Genomic DNA, 10018 nt, shown 5'->3' with positions numbered 1-10018 from the left:
TTTTTTAACAGGACCCTGGGGAAATAGCCTGGAGGGAAACATGTTTTGAAAATACAGGAAACAGACTGGTAGTGAGGGTGAAAAAGAAAAGAAAATACGCTTGGCTGCTGAAAATACTTAAGAGGACTACATCTGTGCATTAGTGGTGTATTAGCTGACCTGTTTTGACTATGAGCAGCACTAAGCGGATCTCTGGGCATTGCTGGAAAACATCAGGAGCACCTCTCCTTCCTTCCTCCGATCCCTGGCTCTTGAACTGGACGATTTCAGCTTGTGACGGTAGTCTGTTGAGGAAACTACACTGAACAAGAATCTGAACGCAACATGCAACAGTTTCAAAGATTTGCTGTTTAATCAGCTTCTTGATATGCCAAACCTGTCAGGTGGATGGATTCATTTGGCAAAGGAGAAATGCTCACTAACAGAGATGTAAACACGTTTGTGCAAAACATTTGAGGGAAGTAAGCTTTTTTTGCACATGGGAACCTTTCTGGAATCTTTTCTTTCAGCTCATGACACATGGGACCAACATTTTACATGTTGTGTTTATATTTTTGTTCAGTATACTTCAGTTAGTAGTAGAGTTGAGCTGAACCAGAATGTATTCCTGTGTCCCTTCACTAAGCCGCACAGCTGGCCATTTGTAGGTCAAATCATTGAGAAGAAAATGAATGATACAATTAAAGGTGCAGTTATAAAATGTGATTTTCCTTTTCTTTTTTAAATGATAATTCCCACATCATCACAATGTGATCGGATTATAATAGACCAATGACTGTTCATCTGGGTAAGGGAGTGGGCTCTAGACCATCCTAACAACCAATCAGGGCTGTGTTTGTAAATATCTTCAAATTTGTGTCCTAATGTCCACACGGTCAGACTGAGCATTTAAAGGGCCAAAGGAAGCTCAGGGAAATAAATGACTAAATATATATTTTGGAGTTATTTTCATTAAGTAAACAAGCTTTGATGGAGCGATTGCAATTAGCATGTTGACTGCAGGAATGTCCACCAGAGCTGTTGTCAAAGAATTGAATGTCAATTTCTCTATCATAATTCTCCAACTTCATTTTAGAGAATTTGGAAGTACGTCCAAAAGGAACACCTGTGCCGATGACATAACAGTGGTATGCCTGATCACCAACAACAACAAGACAGCATATAGGGAAGAGGTCAGAGACCTGGCCGTGTGGTGCCAGGACAACAACCTCTCCCTCAACGTGATCAAGACAAAGGAGATAATTGTGGACTACAGGAAAAGGAGGACCGAGCACGCCCCCATTCTCATCGACGCGGCTGTAATGGAGCAGGTTGAGAGCTTCAAGTTCTATGGTGTTCACATCACCAAAAAACTAACATGGTCCAAGCACACCAAGACAGTCATGAAGAGGGCACGACAAAACCTATTCCCCCTCAGGAGACTGAAAATATTTGGCATGGGTCCTCAGATCCTCAAAAGGTTTTACAACTGCACCATCGAGAGCATCCTGGTTGCATCACTGCCTGGTATGGCAACTGCTCGGCCTCCGACTGCAAGGCACTACAGAGGTTAGTGCGTACGGCCCAGTACATCACTGGGGCCAAGCTTTCTGTCATCCAGGACCTCTATACCAGGCGGTGTCAGAGGAAAAATTGTCAGACTTAGCAGACTATTCCCTCTGCTACCACACAACAAGCGGTATCGGAGTGCCAAGTCTAGGTCCAAGAGGCTTCTAAACAGCTTCTACCCCCAAGCCATCAGACTCCTGAACATTTAATCAAATTGCTAACCAGACCCCTCTTTTACGCTGCTGCTACTCTCTGTTTAATATCTATGCATAGTCACTTTCATAACTCTACCCACATGTATATATTACCTCAATTACCTCGACTAACCGGTGCCCTCCGCACATCGACTCTGTACCGATACCCCCTGTATATAGCCTCGCTATTGTTATTTTACTGCTGCTCTTTAATTAGTTGTTACTTTATTTCTTCTTTTTTTTTAGGTATTTTTTTAAAAACAGCATTGTTGGTTAAGGGCTTGTAAGTAAGCATTTCACTGTAAGGTCTACTACTCCTGTTGTATTCGGTGCATGTGACAAATACAATTTGATTTGATACATTGATTTAGAAAAAAGAATGAAGGGAAATGCTCCAAGGATGCAATAGTGGGTCTTTGTAGATAGAAGGTGCTCTTTGTTAAAAGAAAGGAGGACCAAGGCACTCTTTATATAATTTATTAAAATGCCTTTATTTGTATGGCATGTTCAATGGAACAGATTTTAATACTCCAATGAGTTTCGGCCGCATGGCCTTCGTCAGGGAGAACAAAGATAGTCTTTTTTTCAGCAAAGCATTTTCCAATCAAACCTGATTGAAGAGGGAATGGTTACAGAATAGTTAATAGTCAATGTTCATTGGTCAACACCTAGTAAACAATACCATACATTCAGAAATGAAATAGATATGTCATCAAAATGCATATTAAGAGTAAAAGTTTTCTAACTATTAGAAAATACAAATTATTTTTGAATAGGAGTGGGCAGAATGGCGAGAGTAGGAGAGCACACTAGATCACAGCAAACATATATTGATTTATTACACATACAGTGATGATTTGAAAATGCCATTAGAATGACTGCATGGGGGGTTTTTAAAAAGCCACGTGTTTCCTTTTTTCACACATTTCAAAGATCCAGTCTTGTCATTGATAGTGACCATAAAGAAGTGTTGAGGACCAACCATCCGTTTGAGCTCAATAATAAACTGAATTGCCCTTAAGCCTGTATCACTAGGCCTGAAACGACTCAAACTTCTATCCCACGCCAAATATGCAGTGGCCTGTAAACATCTTCAGTACTTATAATCCATGGACTAAAAGGTGCCAATTCGACACATACTGAGTTTGATCCAATGGAATGAATATGCACACTATGAACCAAAATAGACTTAGTGCCATGTAAATTGTGTTTTTGTGACTACTTGTCACTCTTTGTCCCCATTATCGATGTACAAACATGGCTGGTGAAAGTGTTGCCATGGTGACCCCAGAAAACTGACATGAATATCAAAGGAACATCTGTAACTCTTCTGGTACACTTGACACAGTATGCCTGTTATAAGCTTGTGAACAAAGGGCACTGTGTGCCTTGGATCAGACTGATGCCTGTGCATTTGAAAAGGTCTTCAAATGACAGAGGATGGTGAATTATGTGAGGTAAGGGATCTGAAGTGAAACAATTGAAAAGCAGATGAAAGATGAAGAGGCCTGACCATGTAGACGAAAGAAAGGTCTGACCACCATGGCTGCGTTTAGACAGGCAGTCCAGTTTAGATTTTTTTTTAAACACATTTTTCAGTAATACAGTTTGACCAATCAGATCAGCTCTGAAAATGTGAAAAGATCTGATGCGATTGGTCAAATGACCAATTAGTGGAAAAAAATATCAGAATTGGGCTGTCTGCGTAAACGCAGCCCATGAATGATACTGTATAATGTATCCAGATGGAAAATGAGAAACATGGGTGTCATTCATCAGAGACCAATTAGAAAGTGAAGGATGACTGTCAGAGGATGATCATGTTGATAATGATCATGAGTGGTGGTATTGCATAATATTGATCATTAGGATAACAACAAAAAGACTGTATGATGATATTGAGGGGAAGATATGTTTATGCCTATGTCCACAATACTTTCTTTTCTAAATGATGGAACAAGGTGAATAGATGACAAATTGAGAAACGTGTTTTGTTAAGGAAATGTTGAACAGGTCACAACAAACACAATTTAGCTGTGCTACAGTAGCTCTTGCTTTTGTCACATGCTAACACACTGGCAACAAGTTGTTTTTTCCCCAAACATTGTCAATTCACTATCAGCACTTCATTCCTCATCTCTTGCCTTATCTATTGAGCTGTAATGTATCATCATTAAACAGAAATGTCACCTGCAAAGTTGAGCTTTTCCATCAGCTGTTCTATACTTGCATAAAGTATATCAATTGACTCAAATTAGACTCCTGTACCTGAGTGGGACGCCCAAATTACATTTAAATTAAATGTCCATTCCATCCTAAACTCAACCATAAATTGAGGTGAAACACCACGGGTTCCACTGGAACACACCTCTGACATAACCACTTTGATTGGCTGCCTGGCACCCTCTGGTGTTGTCAAAGATGATTGATTATATAGACGAGTGACCGCTCTAACAATGGAAATACATGTCCTCAAAGATGGAAGGCAGGCGGGAGGAGGTCAGATCAGGTGGGACTATTCTAGCCAATGAGAGGGCAGATAAGCGTGTGAACAACAGTCACATCTCCGATATAAAGTCGTTTTTTTCTAAGTACCCGAAATGCCACATGCTTCCACTTATATCCGTGCATTCATAACAACCTAACCATTACAAAACTTCTATTTGTTCAAATAAGCCTCATATAGCAAATTAGCAATGACATTTTTTCGTTGACCACATTCTAAGCTCTCATTGAACTCCACTTGTTTTCATGAGCAGATTTTGGGTGGAGTAAACCCTCTTGCTTTGCCTCTTCCTCTCTGGTTTTGTGTCCCAGGGTGCCCTTCGACCCCAGTCTTCAGTCTCTGTGAACTTGATGGGGTCAGGCGAGGCGGGGAGGGTGGGCCAGGCGGGTAGCAGGAGGAGGAAGGTTGGGAAAGAGACAAACACTCAAATAAATGTCTAATTCAATTCAATTGATTGCTACAAATCAAAAATGTTAAAAAGGAATGACCCCTACCCTGGTAGATGGTTTTAACCACAACAGAATATCTTGCCAATGGAGATCTTCAATTGTAGGCTACTCAGATAGCAAGGGAACATTTATCACATGGGAGTGGTAACAACAAGCGAGAAAAACGGCATCTGTAAAAACTAGAAGCTACTTTGGGGTGAGAATGTGGATGATACTGCAGGTGGGAAAGTATGGAGGACAATGATGAATGGATGGATGAAGAATTGCACTATTGTCAAATCAAATTTGATTGGTCACATACACATATTTAGCAGATGTTATTGTGGGTGTAGTGAAACGCTTGTGTTCCTAGCTCCAACAGCGCAGTAGCATCTAACAATTCACAACAAAACACAAAAATAAAAGTATAAGAATGGAATTAAAAATATATCAATATTAGGACAAGCAATGTTGGAGTGGCATTGACTAAAATACAGTAGAAAAGAATACAGTATATACATATGAGATGAGTAAAGTAAAGTAGTATGTAAACATTATTAAAGTGCCCAGATTCCATGTCTATGTATATAGGGCAGCAGCCTCTAAGGTGCTGGGTTGAGTATCCATATGGTAGCCAGCTTGTGATTACTATTTAACAGTCTGATGGCCTTGAGATAGAAGCTGTTTTCCAGTCTCTCTGTCCCAGCTTTGATGCACCTGTGCTCAAATCAAATCAAATGGTATTGGTCACATACAATAATGTCTGCTAACCATGTGTGAGTGTAGCGAAATGCTTATGCTTCTAGATCCGACAGTGCAGCAGTATCTAACAGGTAATATCTAACAATTCCACAACAAAAACGAATATCTAACAAAACCTAATACACACAATTGAGTAAAGGAATGGGATAAGAATAATATAAATATATGGATGAGAAGTAACAGAGCGGCTAAGATGCAATAGATAGTATAGAATATATAGTGTAGTTTACTGTATACAGTATATACATATGAGATAAGTAATGCGAGATATGTAAACATTATTAAAGTGGCATTATTAAAGTGACTAGTATTCCATTTATTAAAGAGTACTGACCTCGCCTTCTGGATGATTGCGGGGTGAACAAGTAGTGGCTCGGGTGGTTGATGTCCTTCCTGTGACTTCGGGTGCTGTAGGTGTTCTTAAAGGCAGGCAGTGTGCCCCCGGTGATGCGTTGGGCAGACCACGCCACCCTCTGGAGAGCCCTGCGGTTGTGGGCAGGGCAGTTACCATACCAGGCATACAGTCTAACAGGATTCTCTCAATTTTGCATCTGTAAAAGTTTGTGAGGGTCTTAGGGGCCAAGCCAAATTCCTTCAGCCTGTTGCGCCTTCTTCACCACACTGTCTGTGTGGCCGGGTCATTTCAGATCGTCAGTGATGTGTACGCTGAGGAACTTGAAGCTTTCCGCCTTCTCCATTGTGGTCCCATCGATGTGGATAGGGGGGTGCTCCCGCTGCTGTTTCCTGAAGTCCACGATCAGCTCCTTTGTTTTGTTGATGTTGAGGGAGGGTTATTTTCCTGGCACCACTCCACCAGGGCCCTCACCTCCTCCCTGTAGGCGGTCTCATCATTGTTGGTAATCAGGCCTACCACTGTTGTGTCATCTGCAAACTTGATGATTGATTTGGAGACGTGCGTGGCCATGAACAGGGAGTACAGGAGGGGGCTGAGCACGCACCCTTGTGGGGCCCCTGTGTTGATGATTAGCGAAGTGGTTGTGTTGTTTCCTACCTTCACCACCTGGGGGCAGCCCGTCAGGAAGTCCAGGACCCAGTTGCACAGGGCGGGGTTCAGACCCAGGGCCCTGAGCTTAATGATGAGCTTGGTGGGTACTATGGCATTGAACACTGACCTATAGTCAATGAACAGCATTCTTACATAGGTATTCCTCTTGGGATAGGGCAGTGTGCAGTGCGATTGCATCATCTGTAGATCTATTGGGGCGGTAAGCAAATTGAAGTGGGTCTAGTTTGCCAGGTAAAGTAGAGTTGATCTGATCCTTAACTTGCCTCTCAAAGCACTTCATGATGACAGAAGTGAGTGCGGCGGTAAGGCCTATTGTGGGACTAAAGATGCGTTTCAATGGTTTCGGAGTTGGAAAAGAGGGTAGTCTACTATGCGAGGGTAGGGCTGGATACTAGCCCAGCTAGGGTGAGATACTTTTGTAAGACGAGAGTGCTTACTATGAGAATAACAGAAGGAAGTTGGGGATGTGCTATGGGTTGGTAGATAGACGCTTCATGGTGCTATCTGTAAATGCCATCTGACTTGACTTTACCGTGAGCTTTTCATTCATTTAACAATGCATCTATAAAATACATCAAGTTAGAGATGGCTTCCCTTTTCTCACAACAGATATCAGACAATTCCATATTTTCACTTCCCAGAATCCCTCAATACCCCAAAAGCCTAAAACCGCATTTCATCCACAGCACAAATGTAATATATTACGACTGTTTTTATTACGGCCATACAGGGTACGGGGAATACAGCGACGATGCATATTGCAAAAGTCTGAGAAAAATATGCACTCACAAGCCCTACGTGCAAATGTGGTGTCTGAAGAAACAAATATGACTGATATGTAACTGTATGTTTTGTCAACTGTCAAAAAAAGGACAAAGGGAAGATAATGAGGAACGTCTCACTAACATCTCATAAAGTGTCTAAGGAGAGGACAAAGGGAAGATAATGAGGAACGTGTCACTAACATCTCATGAAGTGTCTAAGGAGAGGACAAAGACGAGTTCAAACGATATTGAGGATTGGTCCCAGTCGTTCAAAACATCAAACAATTCAGATGTTTTCCATCGAAATCCACCGCCCAAAAGGGACCCGTAAAGCACATAGAATTACATCAGAGAAAAAGAGGTAGAAGAGAGAAAGAGAGAGAGGGAAAATTCTTGAGGTATGAGAAAATGTTACTTGCTCTCCTCCTCTCTCTCTCTCTCTCTCTCTCTCTCTTTCCTTCTCTCTCCCACTCTCCTATCCCCCCTCCCTTTCTCTTGGTCAGTCAAATCAGAGCTTTCCAAGAGCAGGGAGAGGGAGCTTTGGACTGACTGACTGACAGACATTGGTCAGGGAAAAGGGTACAGTCTATCCAGGTAAGCCTTATGCATTTGTATTTTCATTGCCAGTTCTTTAATTCTATAATTAATATTGACAATAAATGCCTATCAATAAGAATAAATCCATAAATAATGAGTTAAATTAATAAAAAGTAGAGCAGAGTACATTATTATCTGATCACCCTATATGTAGATTTGTACAGTTGTAAGCGATGCATATTCGTGTAAGTACTGAATAATGGTTGTAAATATGTTATAGGTAGGATAGAATCCAAATGACCTTGGCCTGTAAACATTTTATATATATGTACTGAATTTCACAGTTTCTATGTAGACATCAATGGAAGATTGTGCGGGACTAGTGCCAATATACAAAATAATGCAATCCCCATCCATTATACAATCCAAAACCAATACAATACCCTGGTGTATTGACAGGCATTTAAAAAATATATATTTCATTGTACATTTTAATGTGTGTATGAGTGTGCTTGAATGTGAGAGAGCTGGAGAGGGGAGGGAGGTGGGTTGTGGGAAGATGGTGCAAAATCCCAAAAAGGACGCAAAGCAACTGGAAAACACTTGACAGTGCATTTGACACAGATTTCTGCAGACAGAAGTCCTATAAAATATATTGCTTTATTTTGTGACTATAGTGTTATTACCAGCTGTGACAGGTATTAATAAGGAAACTGTTGGCTGATGTCAGGATTTTGAGTCTACTACTGAGTTTCAGACCAGGATGGAAATCCCAGAGAATTGGAAACAGCAGCTTCACTGTTAAAATCACCATTCTACCTATCACTCAGAGAGATGGCAGTAGGCGCAGTAGTAGCTGACTAAATTCAACTCCATAGTGAAGGAAATTTCTGATGAACTCCACCAATGGAGTTGAGCAGTGACGAGGCATTATGGAATTCACCTCCGGCTACATCGATTCGCCACCGTCAAATTCTGAAAATGATGAAATGCTTACCTTGTACCTGTTTGTCCTCTGTAGTTTTGTGCCTTTCTTTGTTTGCTGAAATCCATACTTTTTCAATAAACGTTCATCAAATACAACCACAGACTGTTTGCTCGTTTCTGTTTCTCGAAGATGGCAACTCAGTGTGAATGTGCATGTGCCAATTCAATCTCAGATGATTTAGGCCTAGATTGTGTGATTTAATTGGACAATGGGTATTTGGAGATCTTGGCATTTGCGCTGAGTTGCCATCTCCGAGAAACAGAAACAAGCAAACAGTCTGTGGTTGTATTTGATGAACGTTTATTGAAAAAGTATGGATTTCAGCAAACAAAGAAAGGCACAAAACTACAGAGGACAAACACAGATACAAGGTAAGCGTTTCATAAATGAAATGTTTTGAAGTATTGACCTTGGGCCGATGTAGTCGGAGCTGAATTCCACAAAGCCTGGTCTCTGCTCAACTCCGTTGGTGGAGTTCATCAGAACTTCCTTCACCATGGAGTTGAGTTTAATCAACTAGCGCAGTAGCAACCATCACTGTAGAACCTAGGTGCACTTCAGTGTTTTTTCCTCTGCCTAATCCTCCTCTTCCTACCTTCCTTCCTCCCTCCTTCTGTGATGTTAGCCATATGTTGTGACCGTGAGTAAGGCTGTTGTGAAGTTTTGGTATTCCCGTGCCAAAGATATTATACGATTGTAAACCCTGAGATTCATAGCCTCGCGGGATTGGAGGCAGTGTAGCTCTGAGGGACTGAGTGAATCTATCCCTGAGTGATGAGTGTCTGTGAGTCTCCTCATGCTGACAAGATACTTGCCCTCCGAGGGCCTCGATTTATGAGGTTTTTGCAGGCTGCCGAAAATGGAATAACCTGTTGTCGTTTCCCGCTGCTACTTTGTTTCCTGTTCTCCTTAACTACCATTTCACCCCCTCATTTTTTTGTCTCTATATATTTATCTTTATCCCTCACTCAACTCTCTAGGTGCTATGACGTTATGCTGCTCTTGAATGGTCCTGCATTTCCAGGTTGAGAAAGGCAGGGCCTGGTTTATGCATTGAGAGGAATGTTACTTGGGCTGTACTGTTTGTGCACATAGATAATTTGAACAGGATCCACTTTTGTGCTTATCAATTCTGGGGAATTTAGGTAGGTTGTGACAACCTGGTTAATTTAGAAAATACATAGTACAGGTTACTGGACATATAGTAGGTCGAGGCATTAGGCTGGTGATAGGGCAGCCATGGCTTTCCTTATTGTGATACACA

The 10018-nt window shown here is 41.4% G+C and overlaps 1 protein-coding gene across 2 annotated transcripts in view; it reads left to right on the top strand.

Annotated features, from left to right (window-relative positions):
* Positions 1-7715: 7715 nt before the first annotated feature.
* The window catches only part of LOC110487591 (tenascin-R), a 31956-nt gene continuing 29653 nt past the window's right edge, over positions 7716-10018 (top strand). For both annotated transcript variants that reach the window (XM_090228441.1, XM_090228442.1), the window contains exon 1: positions 7716-7823. The gene's annotated coding sequence lies outside the window, so the exon portion shown is untranslated. The remainder of the gene's footprint in view (positions 7824-10018) is intronic.

This window comes from Oncorhynchus mykiss, chromosome 30 (genome assembly GCF_057628025.1).
Source record: "Oncorhynchus mykiss isolate SJ-2025 chromosome 30, ASM5762802v1, whole genome shotgun sequence".
NCBI lineage: Eukaryota > Metazoa > Chordata > Actinopteri > Salmoniformes > Salmonidae > Oncorhynchus > Oncorhynchus mykiss.
The sequence above is the reverse complement of the archived record's forward strand: the minus strand, read 5'-3'. Positions and strand labels throughout refer to the sequence as shown.